Source organism: Pseudorasbora parva, chromosome 3 (assembly GCF_024679245.1).
Source record: "Pseudorasbora parva isolate DD20220531a chromosome 3, ASM2467924v1, whole genome shotgun sequence".
In the NCBI taxonomy this organism is placed as follows: domain Eukaryota; kingdom Metazoa; phylum Chordata; class Actinopteri; order Cypriniformes; family Gobionidae; genus Pseudorasbora; species Pseudorasbora parva.
In genome coordinates, this window is record NC_090174.1 from 17,816,987 (window position 1) to 17,827,964 (window position 10,978).

The window sequence follows — 10,978 nt, forward strand, 5'->3', positions numbered from 1 at the left end:
AAAGAACTAATAAAACATAAGAAGGAGTCTATTTAAATGTATAGAAAGTTCAAGTTCATCGAATCCATGAGCAGATTTTTTTTTTCAAAAGTCATATTTGAACTTCTGATAAAAAATCTGAAAGCCTATACTTGTGAATTTAAATGTAAAGTTCAAATAATCTTTGTCCAAAAATATATTTAAAAAGCCATTCTTGAACTAAAGATGAAACAGAAGAAGGAATCTTTATGTATGCATAGAAAGTTCAAGTTCATGTGGTCCGGAGCCAGAAAAAATTTGTAAAAAAAAATATCATCCTTGCTCTATTGATGAAACAACTGAAAGTCATAAGTCTGTATAGAAGATTCAAGTTCAAAGACTTTTTGGCCACAAATAAGATAAAAAGGTCATCATTAAAGCACTGATGAAGCATGAGAAGGAATCTATTTATATCTATAGAAAGTTCAAGTTCATGGAATCCAGGGGCAGAGCATTTTTCCAAAAGTCATATTTGAACTTGGGATGAAACATCAGAAGGAATATATTAGTATATTTAGAAAGTTCAAGTTGAAAGACTATTTGGTCTCCTTAAAGCACTGATAAAGCATCAGAAGGAATCTATTTATATGTATAGAAAATTAAATTTCATGGAATCCAGGGGCAGAACATTTTTCCAAAGGTCATATTTGAACTTGGGATGAAACTTGAGAAGGAATATATTAGTATATATAGAAAGATCAAGTTCAAAGACTATTTGGCCAAGAATTAGATCTAAAGGTCATCCTTAAAGCACTGATAAAGCATCAGAAGGAATCTATTTATATGTATAGAAAAAATTCAATTTCACGGAATCCAGGGACAGAATGTTTTTCCAAAAGTCATATTTGAACTTGGGATGAAACATCAAAAGGTATATATTAGTATATACAGAAAGTTCAAGATCAAAGACTATTTGGCCAAGAATAAAATCAAAAGGTCATCCTTAAAGCACGATAAAGCCTCAGAAGGAATCTATTTATTTCTATAGAAAGTTCAAGTTCATGGAATCCAGGGGCGGAACATTTTTCCAAAAGTCATATTTGAACTTGCGATGAAACATCAAAAGGAATATATTAGTATATATAGAAAGTTCAAGTTGAAAGACTATTTGGCCAAGAATAAAATCAAAAGGTCATCCTTAAAGCACTGATAAAGCATCAGAAGGAATCTATTTATATTTATAGAAAATTCAATTTCATGGAATCCAGGGACAGACATTTTTCCAAAAGTCATTTTTGAACTTGGGATGAAGCATCAAAAGGAATATATTAGTATATATAGAAAGTTCAAATTGAAAGACTATTTGGCCAAGAATAAAATCAAAAGGTCATCCTTAAAGCACTGATAAAGCATCAGAAGGAATCTATTTGTATGTATAGAAAATTCAATTTCATGGAATCCAGGGACAATTTTTTTTTTCTCCAAAAGTCATATTTGAACTTGGGATGAAACATCAAAAGGTATATACTAGTATATATAGAAAGTTCAAGATCAAAGACTATTTGGCCAAGAATAAAATCAAAAGGTCATCCTTAAAGCACTGATAAGGCATCAGAAGGAATCTACTTATAAGTATAGAAAATCCAATTTCATGGAATCCAGGGACAGAATTTTTTTCCAAAAGTCATATTTGAACTTGGGATGAAACATCAAAAGGATTAAATTAGTATATATAGAAGGTTCAAGTTCAAAGCATATTAGGCCAAGAATAAACTCAAAAGTTCATCCTTGAAGAACTAATAAAACATCAGAAGGAATCTATTTATATTTATAGAAAGTTCAGGTTCATGGAATCTAGGGGCAGAAAAATATGTTCAAAAAGTTATATTTGAACTTCTGATAAAAAATCAGAAAGCCTATACGTGTAAATTTATATTTAAAGTTCAAAGACTCTTTTTCCAAAAATGTACTCAAAAAGCCATTCTTGAACTAAAGATGAAACAGAAGAAGGAATCTATATGTATACATAGAAAGTTCAAGTTCATGGGATCCGGAGTCAGAATTTTTTTTTTTTGGCAAAAAATGTCATCCTTGCTCTACTGATGAAACAACTGAAAGTCCTAAGTCTGTATAGACGATTCAAGTTCAAAGACTATTTGGCCACAAATTAGTTAAAAAGGTCATCCTTAAAGCACCGATGAAGCATCAGAAGGAATCTATTTATATCTAAAGAAAGTTCAAGATCATGGAATCCAGGGGCAGAACATTTTTCCAAAGGTCATATTTGAACTTGGGATGAAACATGAGAAGGAATATATTAGTATATATAGAAAGTTCAAGATCAAAGACTATTTGGCCAAGAATTAGTGTAACAAGTTCGATAGAGTAAGGAAGGAAGAGGACACGGGGGTCGGCAGGACTGTTGATGCTTTTTATTTTTAAACTCAATCTCAACGTGCACACTTCAGTGTGTGTCTCTTTTCTCATATGCTCAGTCTCAGTTTCACTTCCGGGTCACGCACTTCCGGGTTCCGGATAACTCAGGGTCTCGCATCAACAGTCCGTCTCTCTCTCCCTGGTCTCCGGTTCCGCTGGTGTTTTATCCCGTCTCCGCGCTCATTACTAGAACAAGAGACAGGTGTTATTAATCTGCGTCCAACCCACTCACTTACCGCTCGTCCCGCGGCCCTCTCTCCCGCTGCAGACCTCGCTGAACCACGCCCCCCTTGCCACATACCCCCACCGCCCGACTCAGGCCGGGGAGCCGTCCGGCCTGCAGCCCCCCCCCCCCCATTTCTGGAGAGGAAATCGGCCACAGCCATCTGAGCACCCGGCCTGTGGACCACCTTGAACTTAAACGTCTGAAGAGCCAGATACCAACGGGTGATCCGCGCGTTGGTATCCTTCATGCGGTGGAGCCATTGGAGAGGATCGTGGTCCGAACAGAGAGTGAACTCCCGCCCCAGGAGGTAATAGCGGAGAGTGAGAACGGCCCATCTGATGGCCAAACACTCCTTTTCTATGGTGCTGTACTTAGCTTCCCTCTTGGAGAGCTTACGGCTAATGTACAGCACCGGCCGCTCTCCCCCCTCCACCTCCTGGGCCAGGACTGCGCCCAGCCCCCTGTCCGACGCGTCAGTCTGCAACAAGAAAGGGAGAGAAAAGTCAGGGGAGTGTAACAGCGGCCCGCCACATAGAGCAGCCTTTACTTGGGTAAAAGCCTGTTGACACGGCTCCGTCCACTGGACCGTATCTGGTAGCCCCTTTCTAGTAAGATCAGTCAAAGGGCTGGTGAGGTCCGAATAATTTGGTATAAACCGTCTATAATATCCCGCCAGCCCCAAGAACTGTCTTACCTCCTTTTTGGTCTTGGGCCTCGGACAGGTTGCAATTGCGGCAGTCTTATCAATTTGGGGACGCACCTGTCCATGACCCAAGTGGAAGCCCAGATACCTTACTTCCACCCGCCCAATCGCACACTTCTTCGGATTGGCCGTGAGCCCCGCTCTCCTCAGCGACCTCAGGACCGCCCTCACATGCTGCATATGCCGCTGCCAATCGTGACTATAAATCACTATGTCATCTAGGTACGCAGCAGATGCAGCATGGGGACGCAAAATCCTATCCATGAGCCGCTGGAAGGTTGCGGGCGCCCCGAACAAGCCGAAAGGAAGCGTGACAAATTGGTGTAATCCAAACGGCGTGGTGAAAGCTGTTTTTTCTTTGGACAATGGAGACAAGGGGATCTGCCAATAGCCCTTTGTTAAGTCCAGTGTCGAATAAAATCGAGCCGTGCCTAACCGATCAAGCAACTCATCAACCCGTGGCATTGGATACGCGTCGAACTTCGACACAGCGTTCACCTTGCGGTAGTCCACACAGAACCTGACCGAGCCGTCTGTTTTGGGGACCAAAACTATCGGGCTCGCCCAGTCACTGTTGGACTCCTCGATTACTCCCATGTCGAGCATTGCGCCTAATTCGTCCTGAACTACTTTTTTCTTGTGTTCAGGCAAGCGATACGGCCGGCTGCGAACTACCACGCCCGGCTCGGTCTCGATATGGTGCTGAATCAAGTCGGTACGTCCCGGTAGGGGCGAGAACACGTCAGCGAACTCCGCCTGCAATTTCGACAAATCAGCGAGTTGTAACGGTGAGAGGTGATCTCCCCCCGGGGCCAACGCGACTGATTGCGCTTTAATGCTCGCCTCTGGCCCGAGATCCTCCTCTCCCCCGATCACCGTTGCCAACAACACCGATTCCACCTCATTCCATTTTTTGAGCAGATTGAGGTGGTATATTTGACGTGCCCCGTTCCTATCGGATCGTATCACTTCATAATCGAGCTCTCCTATCTGCCGTGCGACCTCAAACGGCCCCTGCCACTTTGACATTAATTTTGAGCTCGACGTTGGGAGTAGAACGAGCACTTTCTCTCCCGGTGTGAATTTGCGTAGTTTAGTACCCCTGTTATATGACCGGCTCTGGCGGTCCTGGGCTTGCAACAAATTCTCCCTAGATAGCCGCCCCAATGTGTGGAGTTTTGTTCGCAAGTCCATGACGTACTGAATTTCGTTTTTGGCCAACGAAGGCCCCTCCTCCCAAGTTTCTCGTAGGACGTCCAGCACCCCCCGTGGCTGTCGCCCGTAGAGAAGCTCGAAGGGGGAAAACCCCGTGGAGGCTTGCGGGACCTCGCGCACAGCAAATAAGAGGGGTTCTAACCACCGATCCCAATTTTTGGCGTCTTCCTGTACGAATTTACGGATCATGGATTTAAGAGTGCGATTAAATCGTTCGACCAAGCCGTCTGTTTGTGGGTGATAGACGCTGGTGCGAATGGATTTAATGCCCAATAATCCGTACAATTCGCTTAACGTGCGTGACATAAACGCCGTGCCTTGATCAGTGAGGATTTCTTTTGGAATCCCCACCCGGGAGATTAAACGAAACAGTGCGTCCGCAACACTCTTCGCCGAGATGCTGCGGAGAGCCACTGCTTCCGGATATCGTGTTGCGTAGTCCACGATAACTAGCGCAAAACGATGTCCGCGTGCGGATCGCTCTAATGGCCCGATGAGGTCCATCGCAATTCTCTCGAAGGGGACCTGCATTAATGGTAGGGGGCGCAATGGCGCTTTTGGGGCGGCCAGTGGGTTCACCAACTGACATTCAGGACAAGACGCGCACCACCTGCGCACATTGTCATGAATGCCTGGCCAAAAAAATCGGGTCATTAAACGATTCAGCGTGGCCGCCTGTCCCAGGTGGCCCGCCATCGGGTTAGAGTGAGCCGCCTGGAAAAGCATTTCCCGGCGGCTCTTTGGTACTAACAACTGGGTTGTATCCATTTTTGTCTGAGCGTCTTGGGTCACTCGATACAACCTATCCTTAATTATGGCAAAATAAGGATACGTGACAGGCAATGCGGGTTGGAGGGACTGACCGTCGATAGTGCGGACCTGTTGGAAAGCATGTTTTAGAGTCTCATCTTGAGACTGCTCCAGAGGGAAGTCATCGCGGTCTGAGAGAATCAGTCTCTCCACCCCGCTCGGTTCCTCTGAAGCAGTTCCCAAGGGTCCCGTATCAGTCTCGCCAACCTGCACTCGCACCGCCCCGTTCCTAGCCTTGTTTCCCCAAGCGGCATCCGCGCATAACGACCCCAATAACGCCGAAAAGGCGGGCCAATTCGTCCCCAGAATTAGCGGATGCCGGAGGTGGGGACTAACCGCCACCTCAACACTATGCTTTTTCCCCCTAAACTGTATCGTGACTGGGACAACCGGATATTCCACCACATCCCCGTGCACACACCGCACCTTAACCATGCGGCTTGTATCCAATGCCCCAGGCTGCATCAGGCTTTGATGGATCGAGGTTTGGTTACATCCTGAATCCACCAAGGCCTGATATGTACCCCCCTTGATACTTACAGGAATTTGGTACTCTCCTGCTTGATCGGGGGTGGTCCGCTGGACGTCCGGGATCCGGATCATTGTTCCGATGTCCATCATCGGACACCGGTCCACAAAATGATCCGGATCGCCGCACCGCCAGCAGGCCAGCCCAGGCCTACCCGCCGCCCCGGCGGCGGGGAGTGGGTGGGAGGCTGAGCGCGGAAAGGGGGCGGAACCGGATCCAATGTCACTACCCATCCCCAGCGGCCCCGCCCCCCTGGGCGGGACCCGCAAACTCCCAGACGGTCCAGGGCCCATCCCACCCCGGCCTCTGGGGGGGACGCGAGGAGGGCCTGGAGGGCGAGACCTGGGGAGAGGGACAGGTCGAGAGAGAGAGAGAGAAGGGAGAGAGAGAGAGGGAGAAGTTAGTGGGGGTTCGCCGACCCCCGGGCACGCCACCAGATGGTCCTCCGCCAAGTTGATGGCCGTCTCCAGCGACGTGGGCCGGTGGCACTGGACCCACTCGGCGGTCTTCCTGGGGAGCCGAGTGATAAACTGCTCCAGCACCACCAGATCGACAACATGGTCCACGTCGCTGCCGCCGGCCAGAAGCCATCTGCGGCACTCGTCCCGGAGCTGTTGGGCCAAGGCGAAGGGTCGACCGGACTCACCCCACTCCAGGGAACGGAAACGCTGGCGGTGTTGCTCGGGGGTCCGGCCGACCCGCTGAAGTATGGCCCTCTTTAGATCGTCGTAGTCCAGGAGGTTCGCGACCGGTAGCTGTTGTGCGGCCGCCTGGGCTTCGCCGGATAGCAGGGGGATGAGGCGCACCGGCCACTGTGCCCGGGGCCACCCGCAGGCCTCCGCGGCCTTCTGGAACAAATCGACGAAGGCCTCCGGGTCGTCTTCCGGCCCCATTTTCTGTAGGGGCACGTGCACCGGTGCGCTGGCCCGCCCAGCGGCCTCGGCGCGAACCTCCCGGTCCATCCAGCTCCGGAACCGCTCGCGGTCCTCTTGCTGGCCTTGGACGATCGCCTCGAAGCGGCGCTCCTGTTCAGTCCGAAGGTCCAGCAATGCCTGATGGTGTTCCTGGTGGAGGACCGCGAGGGAGTTGATGACATCCGCAAATGGCGAGGCGGAGGGCGTTGTTATGGCGGCGGCGCTGTCCTGCTTCCTTCCCGGGTTTCGGCACCAGTGTAACAAGTTCGATAGAGTAAGGAAGGAAGAGGACACGGGGGTCGGCAGGACTGTTGATGCTTTTTATTTTTAAACTCAATCTCAACGTGCACACTTCAGTGTGTGTCTCTTTTCTCATATGCTCAGTCTCAGTTTCACTTCCGGGTCACGCACTTCCGGGTTCCGGATAACTCAGGGTCTCGCATCAACAGTCCGTCTCTCTCTCCCTGGTCTCCGGTTCCGCTGGTGTTTTATCCCGTCTCCGCGCTCATTACTAGAACAAGAGACAGGTGTTATTAATCTGCGTCCAACCCACTCACTTACCGCTCGTCCCGCGGCCCTCTCTCCCGCTGCAGACCTCGCTGAACCACGCCCCCCTTGCCACAATTAGATCTAAAGGTCATCCTTAAAACACTGATAAAGCATCAGAAGGAATCTATTTATATGTATAGAAAATTCAATTTCATGGAATCCAGGGACAGACATTTTTCCAAAAGTCATGTTTGAACTTGGAATGAAACATCAAAAGGAATATATTAGTATATATAGAAAGTTCAAGTTGGAAGACTATTTTGCCAAGAATAAAATCAAAAGGTCATCCTTAAACCACTGAAAAAGCATCATAAGGAATCTATTTATATTTATAGATAATTCAATTTCATGGAATCCATGAGCAGAATTTTTTTTCCAAGAGTCATATTTGAACTTGGGATGAAACATCAAAAGGAATATATTAGTATATATAGAAAGTTCAAGTTCAAAGACTATTTGGCCAAGAATAAAATCAAAAGTTCATCCTTGAAGATCTAATAAAACATCTGAAGGAATCTATTTATATGTATAGAAAGTTCAAGTTCATGGAATCTAGGGGCAGAAAAAAATGTTAAAAAAATTATATATGAACTTCTGATAAAACATCTGAAAGCCTATATGTGTGAATTTAAATGTAAAGTTCAAAGACTCTTTGTCCAAAAATATATAAAAAAAACATTCTTGAACAAAAGATGAAACAGAAGTAGGAATCTATATGTATGCATAGAAAGTTCAAGTTTATGAGATCCGGAGTCAGAAATTATTTTTTTTGTCAAAAAATGTCATCCTTGCTCTACTGATGAAACAACAGAAAGTCATAAGTCTGTATAGAAGATTCAAGTTCAAAGACTCTTTGACCACAAATAAGCTCAAAAGGCCATCCTTAAATAACTAATAAAAAATCAGCAAGAATCTATTTATATGTATAAAAAGTTCAAGTTCATAGACTCTAGGGACAGAATTTTTTTCTTCAAAAAGTCATATTTGAATTTCTGATAATAAATCGGAAAGCCTATACGTGTAAATTTAAATTTAAAGTTCAAAGACACTTTGTCAAAAAATATATTCAAAAAGCTGTTCTTGAACTAAAGATGGAACAGAAGAAGGAATCTATATGTATGCATAGAAAGTTCAAGTTCATGGGATCCGGAGTCAGAAATTATTATTTTTTTGTCAAAAAATGTCATCCTTGCTCTACTGATGAAACAACTGAAATTCATAAGTCTGTATAGAAGATTCAAGTTCAAAGAATCTTTGGCCACAAATAAGTTCAAAGGGTCATCCTTAAAGAACTAATAAAACATAAGAAGGAGTCTATTTAAATGTATAGAATGTTCAAGTTTATCGAATCCATGAGCAGATTTTTTTTTCAAAAGTCATATTTGAACTTCTGATAAAACATCTGAAAGCTTATACTTGTGAATTTAAATGTAAAGTTCAAATAAGCTTTGTCCAAAAATATATTTAAAAAGCCATTCTTGAACTAAAGATGAAACAGAAGAAGGAATCTGTATGTATACATAGAAAGTTCAAATTCTTGGGATCCGGAGTCAGTTTTTTTTTTTTTTTGTCAAAAAATATCATCCTTGATCTACTGATGAAACAACTGAAATTCATAAGTCTGTATAGAAGATTCAAGTTCAAAGACTCTTTGGCCACAATTAAGTTCAAAGGGTCATCCTTAAAGAACTAATAAAACATCAGAGGGAATCTATTTAAATGTATAGACAGTTCAAGTTCATGGTCCATAAGTAGAATTTTTTTTTTCAAAAGTCATATTTGAACTTCTGATAAAACATCTGAAAGCCTATACGTGTGAATGTAAATGTAAAGTTCAAAGACTCTTTGTCCAAAAATATATTCAAAAAGCCATTCTTGAACTAAAGATGAAACAGAAGAAGGAATCTATATGTATGCATAGAAAGATCAAGTTCATGGGATCCGGAGTCAGAAATTATAATTTTTTTGTCAAAAAATGGCATCCTTGCTCTACTGATGAAACAACTGAAAGTCATAAGTCTGTATAGAAGATTCAAGTTCAATGACTATTTGGCCACAAATAAGTTCAAAAGGTCATCCTTAAAGCACTGATAAAGCATCCGAAGGAATCTATTTATTTCTATAGAAAGTTCAAGTTCATGGAATCCAGGGGCGGAACATTTTTCCAAAAGTCATATTTGAACTTGGGATGAAACATCAAAAGGAATATATTAGTATAGAAAGTTCAAGTTGAAAGACTATTTGGCCAAGCATAAAATCAAAAGGTCATCCTTAAAGCACTGATAAAGCATCAGAAGGAATCTATTTATATTTATAGAAAATTCAGTTTCATGGAATCCAGGGACAGAATTTTTTTTCCAAAAGTCATATTTGAACTTGGGATGAAACATTAAAAGGAATATATTTGTATATAAAGAAAGTTCAAGTTGAAAGACTATTTGGCCAAGAATAAGATCAAAAGGTCATCCTTAAAGCACTGATAGAGCATCAGCAAGGAATCTATTTATATGTATAGAAAATTCAATTTCATGGAATCCTGGGACAGACATTTTTCCAAAAGTCATATTTGAACTTGGGATGAAACATCAAAAGGAATATATTAGTATATATAGAAAGTTCAAATTGAAAGACTATTTGGCCAAGAATAAAATCAAAAGGTCATCCTTAAAGCATTGATAAAGTATCAGAAGGAATCTATTTATATTCATAGAAAATTCAATTTCATGGAATCCATGAGCAGATTTTTTTTTCCAAAAGTCATATTTGAACTTGGGATGAAACATCAAAAGGAATATATTAGTATATATAGAAAGTTCAAGTTCAAAGACTATTTGGCCAAGAATAAAATCAAAAGTTCATCCTTGAAGAACTAATAAAACATCAGAAGGAATCTATTTATATGTACAGAAAGTTCAAGTTCATGGAATCTAGGGGCAGAATTTTTTTTTCAAAAAGATATGTTTGAACTTCTGATACAAAAAATCAGAAAGCCTGTTCGTGTAAATTTAAATTTAAAGTTCAAAGACTATTTTTCCAAAAATATATTCAAAATCCATGATTGAACTAAAGATGAAACAGAAGAAGGAATCTGTATGTATACATAGAAAGTTCAAATTCTTGGGATCCGGAGTCAGTTTTTTTTTTTGTCAAAAAATATCATCCTTGATCTACTGATGAAACAACTGAAATTCATAAGTATGTATAGAAGATTCAAGTTCAAAGAATCTTTGGCCACAATTAAGTTCAAAGGGTCATCCTTAAAGAACTAATAAAACATCAGAGGGAATCTATTTAAATGTATAGAAAGTTCAAGTTCATGGAATCCATAAGTAGAATTTTTTTTTCAAAAGTCATATTTGAACTTCTGATAATACATCTGAAAGCCTAAACATGTGAATTTAAATGTAAAGTTCAAAGACTCTTTGTCCAAAAATATATTCAAAAAGCCATTCTTGATTTAAAGATGAAACAGAAGAAGGAATCTATATGTATGCATAGAAAGTTCAAGTTCATGGGATCCGGAGTCAGAAATTATTATTTTTTTGTCAAAAAATGGCATCCTTGCTCTACTGATGAAACAACTGAAAGTCATAAGTCTGTATAGAAGATTCAAGTTCAATGACTATTTGGCCACAAAT